A 13990-nucleotide genomic window follows, 5' to 3' on the forward strand; every position below is an offset into this window, starting at 1 on the left:
TTGGACGAATCCTCCCAGCTCTAGAGTTATTCAAATAATAAACTCCTTCCAGATTCCATTTAAGTCATATCATAATATCATACACACACACACACACACACACACACAAATATACACACACACTATATATAACATAATATATAATAGTACATATTGTATATTGTAAATGATATATTATATAATATTGTAATATGATATATTATATATATGTATCAGGCTGGTATCTTTCTTTATGGTACCATATGACACGTGGAGCCATGCTTCTGAATCTCTCAGTTTGATACTATTGCAGTGAAACACCTGAGGTAATCAATGTTATACACTTGATCTCAGCCAACAGGCTAAGAAGGAATGCAATTAATTTCATAAGGAAAAATATGTATTTTTTGAGATCACCATTTTAGAGGTTTAAAATTAAAATGGTACAACACAGGCTGAGCAGGGCCTTCCCCTGACATCATCTAACATCATGGCATGTGGTAATGTTGCCAGTGTGTGCTGGAGCCAGTCAGTTCACAAGTTGGAGATTAGAAGCACAGGATGAGACTGGGAGTCCACAGAAAGGCAGTCTCACTGTGTGCAACGACCATGGCCTTGACGTGGAGAAGAGAAGTTTCCCTGATGAGTGTGGTGCTGGGGCCCATGGGGTAAAGACACTTGTATGTATCTGTGCCTTTCCTATCATCTAGTTATCTTCCTGAATCCCCAGGACCTCTGTGACACCTAAAACAAGATGGCATCCTTTATTTTGTCTGCCCGAGCATAATTTTCTCTTTCCAAGCACCCCCTCCCCGTGTGCCTGTCTGTGGTTCATCAATGCCTGCATCTGTCCATCTATCATCTCACATCTCTAGGGGTCGGAGAGAACTTACGAGTCACACTCTACTGACACATTACACTGAAAAATTCCACTTTGAGGGAAGACACAGAAAAAGATTTGCTTTTCACCCCAGTACCCCAAACGAGTTTTATTGACTGATGAGGTATCAACTCAAGGAGAAAATTACGGTTGATAGAGATCATCGCAGACCCCTGAGTTTCTGCCCCAGGCATTTTCTATTACGATTAGATTATGTTTTATTGAAAAGAGAATTTGAGAAAGTTAACGTGAGAGTTACGTATTTAAATCGTAAATTTCAATGGGAAAACTTTTACTGAAAACAAGTTCTCTTTCGCGTCTCATGTGGAGAAGGATCATTATTTGTGTAATTTCTTCCATTCTTACAGGACTGCTTCTGTCCCTTAGGATGCATTAAACAAGTAACTCAGTCAGTTGTTGAACCTCTGTACAGAGAGTAGATTACTATTTCTCTTCTTTTCAGGGACTGCAAAAATGCACACATTTCTCCTTTTTTAGTATTTTCACAAACGTTATCCATTTCTTTTTAAAACAGAGGCTCTTAACATTATACTGGCTTATTTTATAGCTTATACTTACAACAAGCTAAACTTATATCTATTTGTCTGTCTCTTTATTTTTCTACTCACACACATATTTTAGAGATAGGCTCTCACTATGTGGCTCTGGTTGGCCTGGGACTCTCTATGTAGAGCAGGCTGACCTCAAACTCGCCGAGCTCCACCTGCCTCTGTCTCCTGAGCACAGGGATTCTCAGGTATGCACGCCAACACTCAGCCCGTATTTTCTTTCATATTTTGTAAAACAGAACTTTAGCCAAAAGGAATAAAAAAAGAGAAAAGAACAGGAAGAAGTTTGATGGCCCTGATTAATTAATTAATTAATGCTTTCTCAGATCTCCCTCAGCTACTAGAAAAATGAAGCCACTAATCTCAGCCAACGTGGTCCCGTCACAGTCAGACTCTTGTGGGGATCATTTACACGTTAGCAGCCATTGGACTGGAAATCGTCAGTAAACACGGCCCCTGCATCTCTTTGGTTCAGAAAGAGCTTTTCAAGAAAATACAAATGCAAACCAAAGCAAGTGACTGGTCACGTCAGTCTCCAGACCCACAGATTCTGGGTCTGTGATGTTCAGACCGGGTTTCCCAGCAGCAGAGGGACCGTCTAATGACAGGCCAAGAGACAGTTTCTATTTTTAATCAAGTTTCGAGCGTTACAGGTCTCTTGGCATCTAGAGTTTCTTACTATTTGAATGAGCACCTGGGTTGCAGAATCGGATGGATTCCACTGATGCACACTGAACGTATATTTTTCGGGACGTCTAAGTGACAGACAGCGCTGTGCCTCTATTTTCTCTTAGCTGCAAAATTCTCTCCTGGAGGGAGGAGAGAGAAGCTGGTGAGAGTCAGGAAGCAAGTGCGACTTAACACAGCTCTGGAAAGTCAAAGTTGCAAGATCCACAAGGCGCCTACTGCAAAGCACGGAACAGTTGTTGCTGGGAGAGGGAACTTGCTGACTGGGCAAGCTGCCTGAGATGCGAGGAAAGCTCCGGGAATGTAGGTTTTGGGTGTGTCGCCCGTGCTGGGGTGAGCTTTGGGGTGATGCAGCTGCACATCCCCTGCTCTGTAAGTAATTCCCACTAGATGGCTATTTCCGAAACTTGGAGTGCGGAGAGGCAGTCTCTGGATCAGCAAGCGTTTTCTACTGTAAACGTAAAAACATCTAAATCTGCCTGATGATAATTTAGAAAAAAATTAAGCATATTCTTAGTCAGGGCGGGGATTCATTTATAACTGAAAAATAGTTTATAATTGGGGGGGGCTCAAGCATACATGTTTGCGTATTAACAACTCCAATTATCGACACTAAGATTTATTTATTTATTTATTTATTTATTTATTTATTGTTGCACAAGATCATTGGCCATATTGTTCTAAAGCTATTAATCACACATTTCCAATTTCTTAAGTAATGTATAATTTTTGTCTGATGTGTAAATTTGCCTTGTTATATATTTATCTATGAACATCAGGAGAAATAATAGCTACCACGGGGTTTTGTGACTTATTCTGTGCAGGTGTAGAGCATTATAGAAGAGAGGCTTACTGGGCAGAAGTAGGTCACCAGGGGTAGGTCTTTGAGCGTGAGGGACTAGGAGTTAGATTCCTGAAAGGCAGACAGATGGACAGATAAATAGTAAAGACTACATACTTCTGGCTTCTTCCTTCCCCTCCTGACCCAAGACGAAGGTCTTCAGATGGTTTTTTCCATTATGGTGAGGGCTTTATGTTCTTCCTTTAATCCTGTGCTCTCTGCTTCCCCGTCCATGGTTGCAGGAAGCCCCCAGTGCCTGTTCCCACCACTGCTAGACTGAACTCCTGACGCTCTGCCGTCTCAGCCATCCCAGATTGAAATCCTTCAAACACCATGAACCAACATGAACTTTAAGCCATGAAATGGCTTCTGCTCTGTGTTCTGTCACAGCTGCAAGAAAAGGAATGAGCCCACGACTTGAGTTGAGTGGAGTCTGCATTCCTGGGTAAAGTTGCAGGATCACCTTCATTCGAAGGACGCTCCTGTTCACAGTCCCTCCGCATTGAAGTTCCTCTGTGTTGGTGGCCATTCAGGGGAGCTTTCTGATAAAATCTCTTTTCTGTATTTCCTTCGTGCTGGTGAGAATGGTCATGTGGCAGACTACAGTCTTCCCACTTTCACCGTCTGCCTCTGAAGTGAGGAGAGGCCCCCTAAGTGTGTGTGGAAAAGCAGAATTTAATAACACCAAAGAGATATATGTACCTCAACAGAATCAGAAATGATCTAGTGGCATATAAAAACATCTGTGCAGGTTTAAGACAATTCACCCTGGGTTGTTTGTTAGATAGAGTTTTCAGTCTTTAAGTAGAATTCCCAGGTTCCTCTGGGTATAGAACTTACAAGTTGAGGCTACAGCAGGTTCGTATGAATGCCAGTGAAAGTGGCAAACGCTAAATTAAACACCGGACGGGGCATAATGCAACTCGCAAGTATATTTAAGTCAAAAGTCTCAAGGAAACTTCAGGTTGAGGTTAGGAATGGCTCTGGAATATGCCACAACACTTTCAAAGGCTGCCAAGTATGTTTTAGGTGACTTTGTTGGAACTCTTTGGAAAACACTATGCATGGGAAGTGTTATATACAGCTAAATGCCTGAAGCTAAAGACCTCAGGTTCTGTCCTGGGAGACGGGCAATGTGTCTTGTGAGGTCTCTGTGTGCTGTTGATGGTCATATAGGCGTTTTCTGGATCACCCACCACAACACTGGATGTACTTTAATCTACAACAAACCCTTGATGCTCAGGAGGGGCTGAAGGCATCTCCTCTCCCTGCTATCATCTACTCACAGATCAGAAGCCACTAAAGCGGCTGGTGTTCCCTTCACCTGACCTTCCCATTCTGATTGCATCCTAAGCTCTGCTAACCATGCACTGAGTCCATTCGTGAATTCCCCCAAACGGAAGGAGCTATCCACTTGTGACCGGAAGCTCTAATCACCCCTCCCCCAACCCTCTTCCTTCTCAGGCATACCATCCTCTTGCATTTGGTGCAAAGGTATTAGGACCTGTTTCATGCTGGCTCCTTATCCTACTCTCTGTTCTAGCCAAACAGAATGAGCAAAACACCCTTTTCAATGGCATCAGATCTCCTCTTTACCTTTCCAACTCAGGGACCCAAGAGTCAGTGGGTCATTTAGGTACGGATCTAGACACCTCAGTCTGTCCATCTTCTTCTCAGACGTCCACAATTTTTTTTTTTTTTTTTTTGGTTTTTTTTTGAGACAGGGTTTCTCTGTATAGCCCTGGCTGTCCTGGAATTCACTTTGTAGACAAGGCTGGCCTCGAACTCAGAAATCCGTCTGCCTCTGCCTCCCGAGTGCTGGGATTAAAGGCGTGTGCCACCATGCCCAGACTTCCACACTTCTACCAATATCTATGTCCACTCCTCTGTTCACTGTAGCCTCTGTCCCATGGATCACAATTCTAAGAGACGCCAGTGGAAGGTGAGCTCAGGCTCCCACCTCTTGCTTATGTTAGTGCTACAAGTTTAGTATAGAACTTTTATCTGACTGGCCTTTTATCTCAAGATTTAATTTTTTTCACCTACTAGCAAAGGGGTCTGATGTTAGGACGGGAGCTTTAAGAGAACAGAAAATACAGGTTTAGAGAGAATGGTTTGCAGCTGCCTGCCTCCCACATGTGGCCTATACAGCCACACTGGGACAGCATGCTGCCTTTAATACTTCATTCTTGATAATTCAGTAAGCTTGCTAGAATATGCTCATATGTTCAGAAATCCCAATATCTTTGGTACAGAGAAATAATAAAATTAGTCAAAAAAGCCTTTGAAGTCTCTGATCTAAAAAATTTTTAAAAACATAGTCTGCGTGTGTTCATTAATCTGCAGAGCCCATTCATCTTCATATCACACAAACAACTAGGACTTAGCAGGGCAGAGGTGGTCATTAGGGGTAGAAGTTGCTCAACCCCCGATGGCCAAATTCTTTCATCCAAGGTGGATCTCAGAAATCTCTGGTGATGTTTTCCTGGGAATCATGGCTTAAGGAACACTGGCCAATGCCTGCCCCCCTTCCCTGAGTGATGGAAGTCAAACGGTATCTGTGGTGGGAGTGTACTCATCAGGACCACATTGTCTCTCAGTGCAGATGTGGTCCTGTGCCTCCGTTGCAGCTCATGAGACACTAGAAGCTGAGACTTCCAGGATGATGAGACTTGTGATTCCCCCTTCTCCTGGCCTGCCGCTGCTGGAAGTGTGACCACAGAGGTTAGAGCAGTGGGCCTCAACCTGTGGGTCTCAATGCCTTTTGGAGGTTGAATATTGGATATCCTGTATACCAAATATTTAAACTATGATTTGTAACAGTAGCAAGATTAGAGTTATGAAGTAGGAATGAAATGATTTTATGGGCGGTGGGGGTCACCACGACTCAAGGAACCATATTCAAGGGTTACAGCATTAGGAAAGCTGAGAACCACTGGATTAGAGCCTTCATAGCTTTCACCTACCCTATGAAAAAGGCACAGATGAGCCAAGTATAGCTGGTGGTGCATACCTGTAACCCCGACACTTGAGAAGCAGGAAGGCTCGAGTTTCAAACCATCCCAGGATTCATAGTATGTTATAGACTAGGTTGAGATACATAATCCAACACTGTCTTAGAGGGGGAGAATGCCACTTACGTCATGGCAAAAACTTAAAGGCTATGACAGTCAGGTGAAGTCCTTCGGCTTGGACTGTACACCTCTTCCTTTACAACGGGTTTACAACCTGTGGATCATATCCGTTTAAGGGTTGAACAAACCTTTCATGGGGTCACATGTCAGATAATCTGCATATAACATATTTACATTATGATTCATAACAGTGGGAAAATTACAGTTGTGAAGTAGCAAGAGAAATAATCATGTGGTTGGGGGTCACCGTACATGGGAAACTATGTGAAAGGGTCGCAGCAGTAGGAAGGTTGCCTGCTTTATAGGCTCTGTCCTCCTGCACTGAAGCTATTGCAGTTGGACATCTTTACTTGGAGCTAAGCCTAGCTCTTACCTTGATTTCTCATTAGCGTAAAAAGACCGTCCCAGGACCAGAGAGATGGTTCAGGGGTTAAGTGTGTACTGGTTACATTCCCCCAGAGAGCCCAAGTTTGGTTCCATGTCAGGAGGCCCACAGTTGCCTGTAATTACCTACAGTTCCAGAAACTCTGACACCTTCACCTCATCTAGCCTCCACAGGAACCCTGCCCCATCCATCCATGTGTGTGTGTGTGTGTGTGTGTGTGTGTGCACGTGCAATTTAAAGAAAATCTTAAGAGGTCCATATTACAAGCAGGAGGAACTGTTTCTAGACAACTGGATAAACAGTATCGACTTCACCCTAGAGCTAGTGAAGATGTGACTGATGTCACACCAACAAGGAGACAGACCGAAGGCAGAGTATCTCCTAAAGGACTTTTTTAGAGCTTCCAATGGAAAACAGTTGAAGGCTCTGAGAGAGAGGAAAACCTTCAAGTGCTGAAGACCTCAGCCATGTTTCTCTTATGTCAGCTTTGTCAGCAGCACACGTGGGTCTAGGTGTTGTATGAACACTAGCATTTCTGAGCACTGACGTTCCCATGAGAGTGAGAAGCATTGCGAGTATTTAGAGGTGTGCAGTTATCTTGTGTCTGAGAATAGTTGGATTGACACCCTGGTTCAGGGGATGGTTCCTCTGGCTCCCCACAGTTGTATTGATTGTCCTAGGCCTCTCGGAGACAGTGGCACACTGTAACGTTTAATAATGGAGATCCGGTGTCAGCTCTGCAGCGTGCCACCCTGTCCAGCCTGTCCTTAACTCTCTCTCAGTCACCGACATGCATTTCCCTTCTTGACTCCCTTTGACAAAGGGCTTTCTGTCTCTTCCGTCCATTCTGTCCTCCAAGAAACACCAACACAGGCAGCTTCATCAGGAGCTAGCGTTGCTAGTGTCAGGCACAGCTCATTGTCTGGGCTGGTGGCTTTTATTCCAGGAGAGCCCTTAGAATAACACCCAAACACCAAAAGGCAAAAGGCAGATTGATTGATTTCTGAAGCTTTTACAGGTTTCTCTTGTATGGCCAATACACAGAATAACGATCTTTCAATATCCACAAGACACCTCAATCACACCAAGTTGCAGAGAGGGTGTGACTTCAATGACCCGAGAGCAGAGTTAGTTTTGAGTAAGGAAATGGGGTCACGGGGAGGTTAAGTGGATGGCCTGGGGTTAGATAACAAAATGGTGACTCAGCGTTGCAGCTGCTAGATCTGAGGCCAGCCAAGAAGACCAGAACCCATTTCCTCTTGATAAGGTAGGTGCCTGTGTTTGTGGTCTGTCTTGGGAAGCTTTTAAAGACCACATTCCTTTTGTGACTGCAGATGTGGTCTGTGACTTTTACTGGAATCTGGAAAACACTTCTAAGGTCAGCCTGGTATGCCAAGGGCAGAAAAAGCACTTTACTGTCCGTTGAGAAGTATGACACAATTCCTAAGGATTGCCATCTTTTCCACGGCTCATGACTGAACATCTAGCACGCTCAGAACAGCCTGAGGAAAGATGGGAGCATCTTGGGATGGTCAAACTGTGAGCCATTTTTACAGGACACGCAGGATGCATCTGTATGTTGGGCACCATGCCAGGCATTTTTTATGGATTATCTTAATTAGTGCCCAGGAAGACCTTGTTTACAGGTCAACCTAAGCCCCTCATGAGATTCAGAATGAAGTTCTTCAGGGGTTAAATGCCCAACCAAAGCAGACACTGTTAAAAGAAAATGGCCAGTTAAGGATTGTGAACCCCGCTTCGTCTGATTTAGAGGCCATATTCCTTACCACCAAGCTATGTCAGATTCTTGCAATACACATGGACTATTTATCATCTCGGTTATATTAGAATGTTTTAGGTTAAAATATCATAGGATGATAATTTTTCTCTCTTTGGGTAAGTCAATAGTCTGATTGAAAACAAAGCTGGGACTTTTTAACCACAAGATTAATTATTCTATCTGTAAAGCAGAGATTTCTCTTCTGCCGGCATGCCTTGGGAGAAATGTTAGTAATACAGCTAAGGAAATAAAATCTTCTAATCCACTGCGTTAAATGGAGGTATCAGATGAGGCCGGAGACGCTTGTAATAGTGTGCTGACTCTCCCCACGTCTTTTTTCTTCCGACTTCCGTTAGTCTTTATATTCCAGGAAATACAGCCCACTAAACTAGAAGTATGATGGGATGGATATCAATGAGAGAAGTTACTTAACAACAGTTATTCATAAACGGGACATATATGAGTATATGGGGGCCCCATTGACTTTTTTGAATAAGAAAGATATAACAAGTCCTAGGAAATTCTGAATTGTTTCAAGGTGGCAGAATGTCACTCGGATACTGAACAGATGTTGTAAATTGACCTAAGAATCTTAGTAAGAGTCTGTCCTGTCTTTCCTCCTCATCTGATATTTATCATTTCTTGTTCAACCTGTTATACCATTTCCATATGTACACTTACTTACATATACATGTGTGCATATTGTACGTTAGGATCTAAATATGAGGGAGAACATGTTTTTATTTTGAGACAGGATGACTTCACTTAATCCTATACATTCTAAGCCCATCCATTTTCCTGAAAATTTGGTAATTTCATTTTTGTTTAGAGTTGAGTCTTATTTTATTTTTACATAGGTGACACACGACAGTGGAAGGGCATACGCGTAATAAGGGATGCTGATTGTTTTTACAGCTTAACTGCCATAATTTTTTTTCTCTTTTTGTGTGTCGGTATGAATGCTGAGATAAGTACATAAGAGCATCATTGAGAACAAAATATTAAAAGTCCAGTCTGAAGCACCACAGCTTGGGAGTGGCTATCAGTCAGAAGCTCTACAGCTCAGAAATGGCTATTCTGATTGTATAGAAGTTCACTGAAGTGTATCGACTTTGGGCCTGGCTAAACTCATTGAGTGATTTTGTTGTTGTTGTTGTTGTTGTTGTCGTCATTGTCATTCTCAAGTTCTTTAAAAAATTTATTAATTTTTTTCATACAATACATTTTGATTATCTCCCTCTCCTCCTCACATCCTCCCAGATCCACAGTACCTGGTTTCCATGTAGCTTTTCAAAAGACCATTCATGGTTATTGTTCCTCCCCATATTCCACTCTTTACCCCCCTGCTCCCCATTCAATCCCCCCCTATTCTAGTTTCTCCTTTGTTGCTTTATGACATTGTATTCTAGCTTCCATTTCTGGGGACATTCCTCCCTCCAGCTGGTCCCTTTTTATCTACTGAACCTCTGTGGTTATTTAGATTGAAACACAGAAATCTGTAGTTTCAAAGATAATATCCACTTATAAGAGAAAACACGCAATATTTGTCTTTTGGAGATTTGGGTCACCTCACTCAGGAAAAACAATTTATAATTTTATATAGAATCTCTCTCTCTCTCTCTCTCTCTCTCTCTCTCTCTCTCNCNCACACACACACACACACACACACACACACACACACACACACACACACACACACACACACACCCCCCACACACACAAACCCCTCTAAACCCAGGATATCTAGAACAACAGAGACACTGCAAGAGATAACACAATCATAGATTTTTTTAAAAAAAGATTTATTTATTTAATATATATGAGTACATTGTAGCTATCTTCTGACACACCAGAAGAGGGCACTGGATGCTACTACAGATGGTTATGGGCCACCATGTGTTTGCTGAGAATTGAACCCAGGACCTCTGGAAGAGCAGTCAATGCTCTTAACTTGCTGAGCCATCTCTCCAGCCGCAAAGATTTTAATGTATATGACAGAGGCATGGTAATAAATACAGCATAGAGTTGGCATAAAAACAGACATATTGATCAATAGACTAGAACTGAAGACATAATTCTACAAATCTATGAACATCTGATTTTTTTTTTTGATAAAGAAACGTGAGAAAAGATAGCATCTTCAACAAAGGGTGGTGGTCAAGGTGGAAATGTGCAGGTAGAAGAATGAAAATAGATATCCATTTATCCACCTTGTACAAAATTTGACTCCGAACAGATCGAAGGCCACAATGTAAGAGCAGAGATCCTGAAGATGACAGAAGAAGAGAGGAGGCGAATGGCCTAGGATGCAATGGTATAGGAAAGGACACTCTCTGAATAGGCCACTGAGAGCACAGGTATGAAGATCAATAACAAGTAAACAGGACCTTGCGAAGTTAAAAACCTTCTGCACAGCCAAGGACAGTGCTGTTTGAGCCAACTGGCAGCCTTACAGAGGGGATTTATAAAAAAATGACCAATTATGCATCTGGTAGAGGCTTAGTATCTAAAGTATATAAAGAACTCAAGGCAAAAGCAAACCCGAAACTGAACAGCTCTGAATAAAATAGAGCTCATTTTAAAAAAAAGAGGGAGTGAACGCGAGCAGAAAAGACAAAACACAAATGGCCAAGCAACACCTGAATAAACTGTTCAGCATCCTTAGCTATCAGGGAATTTGCAAATCGGAACTGTTTTGAAGTTCATCGTTCCCCAGACATAATGGTGAAGATCAGGAAACAAAAGAGAGCACAGCCTGGCTGGCACGCAGGGGATGAGGGACACTCATCCATTGCTGGTGGGAATGCAAACTTGTACTGGAAACTTTCTGTGGAAACCAGTTCTTCAGGAAGCTGGGGAAAGATCCACTTGAAGATCCATCTCTCCCACTCTTGGGCATAAAGGACTCTATATTCTGCCATAGAGACCCTTGCTCAGCCACGTTCACTGCTTCTCTGTTCATAATTGCAAAAAATTGGGAACAGTCTAGATGATCATCAACGGATGAATGGATATGGAAATGTGGTACGTAGACATAATGGAATATTATTCTGCTGTTAAAAAAGTGAAATTTGCTGGGCGGTGATGGCGCACACTTTTAATCCCAGCACTTGGGAATCAGAAGCAGGCAGATTTCTGAGTTCGAGGCCAGCCTGGTCTACAAAGTGAGTTCCAGGACAGCCAGGGCTGCACAGAGAAATCCTGTCTCGAAAAACAAACAAACAAACAAACAAACAAAGAAAAATGAAATTATAAAATTCATAGGTAAGTGGATAAAACTAGTTATGGTTTCAGGATCTTTACGATAAAGTTTTAGTAGGAAGTAATTTATTTAATGGTGCATGTTAAAATCACAATTGTAAGTTTGTACCTGTCTAAGGTGGTGCTGCAGACTCTATTTTTCTTCTCCCATTGATTTTAATCGTTATTTCAGTTTTCTCACAGTGAATATCAATTTCATAACTTAAATAAGGTTGTCATGATATTTTTAAATTATAGTTTCAGCTTTATAAACTTTTTTTTAAACCTATGTCTCAAAGAGCGTCATAATATATAGGCCTGTTGTTACTTCAGCCATCCTATACGAATAAGGAGTCTCCTCTACCTCCTTAGCAGTGAGCAGCACAGCCATCTCACAATAAAGGTTACACATAGGTGAGACAAAAGATACAGTCAGGGCTGGTGAGATGGCTCAGTGGGTAAGAGCACCCGATTGCTCTTCCAAAGGTCTGGAGTTCAAATCCCAGCAACCACATGGCAGCTCATAACGATCCATAGCAAGATCTGACGCCCTCTTCTGGAGTGTCTGAAGACAGCTACAGTGTACTTACATATAATAAATAAATAAAATCTTTAAAAAAAAAAAGATACAGTCATTTTCAGCTACACAGGCAGGCACATATGTGTGCACTCCAAGTGCCTTACACTGTGCACTGAGGTAGGCTTTGCCTTTTAATGGTCAGCTGAGACTCTGATATCAATGTTTTGTGTGACGTACTTTTCCATGGCGGCTGCTGCTTTTAGAATTGCTTTAAGTATTTTCCGATTACAAAACCATGGGACCCAACATTCTGCAGCAATGGCTTCTATTGGCCACAGTTAAGTTTTATGTCTGGAATGTTGAACTATGCAGGTAAAACTAATATCTTTGAAAATAAGTGGATATTTTAAACAAGGAAGCATACATTTGAAGGAAAAATTCTCTTGCATGGTTCCAATAGCCTATTTTAGGTAGGGCACTTTTTTTTTTTTTTTTAAATGATGACTGAGTTATTTAACGCTTCTTTTATGGTACTATCATTTAATACAGTGTGATGTATTTTAATTTTGAAATTATGATTTTCTTCTTTTTATGAGTGAATTAATTCTTGGACAGAATGCCTCATCACCAACATTGCTTTATCTTTGTTTTAAACAATGTTTAAATTTCCTGGGCTTCATCTTCCTGGTCACTTTAATGGTTTAGAAAAATACATATGATGAGATAAGATTGCATAAAAGTTCTTCAGTACATCCAACCTCTTGAGGATGAATAACTCACTCTCTCACTCCTTCATTCCTCCACCCAACCATTCTGCTTTTTCCACTTTTTAAACTGAATACTGATTTTATATTAAGTCATGAGCAAGGATCCCTATCATGTCATACAAAAGAAGGAAAGGCATTGGGCTGGAGGGTTAGCAAATTATAGGAAGAACATTTGTGTGGGCACACATAAAGTTGAAGAGTTTGAGGTTTAAAAAAAAGACAAAAAAACTCTCCTAACTCTCATCCGTATCTCAAGTTTCAGTTAGGCCATCGTGATGGCATTCTAGCTTCGTTCTGTCGCTGTGGTAATACACCCTGACAAAAAGCAATTTAGAGGAGAAAAGGGTTATTTTAACTAACAATTCTAGATTGCAGTCCATTATTTTGGGAAAGGTCAGGCAGTAAAGGCCTGAAATATCTAGTCATGCTACATTCACAAGAGCAGAGAGAGAAATGAGTCGACACATGCATGCTTGCTTGCTTGCTTGCTTGCTCACTTGCCTACTTGCTTGCTTGCTTGCTTGCTTACTTGCTTGCTTGCTTGCTTGCTTGCTTGCTCGCTTGCCTACTTGCTTGCTTGCTTGCTTACTTGTACCCAGCTTGATTTCCTTACTCTTACACTGTTCCTGTCTAGGGAATGGTACTGCTCACAGTCAGCTAGGGCTTCTCGTATCAGTTAACTTAATTAAGACAAGATCTCACAAATATGCTCTTAGGCCAAACCAACATATGTAAGCCCTCATGGAGACTCTTCCCAGGTGAGTCTCAGTTGTATCAAGTTGATCAAAGCTAACCACGACGGATGGTTAATCACGACAGTCAGATTGACAGATCTGGGATTGACTAAGACATACCACTGAGCAGATCTGTGAGGGCATCTTGGAAGTACTGAGGGGAAAAGACCCTCTCTTAGGTACAATGACCCAAGAAAAGAGCAGCATTGCTTGCCTACTGTTTTTTACTTCTTGCTTTTGAAGGTATCTATCCTGGTGCTGTTGTGGACACCGCTGCTGCCGCCAAAGTTTGCTGACATTAGAATCCAGGATCTTTGACTTTAAATGTAGACTGGAGACCACTGACCATCCGGGATTCTTCCAAGTAGTCAGCACCATATTGGGACCACTGAGACATCCAGCTTTATGGACGGAGAAGCTACAGGATTCTCGCCTCTCTAGCATGGAGACAGCCGTTGTTGGACTATTTGACCT

The sequence above is a fragment of the Mus pahari genome, chromosome 17, assembly GCF_900095145.1.
Source record: "Mus pahari chromosome 17, PAHARI_EIJ_v1.1, whole genome shotgun sequence".
In the NCBI taxonomy this organism is placed as follows: Eukaryota; Metazoa; Chordata; class Mammalia; order Rodentia; family Muridae; genus Mus; species Mus pahari.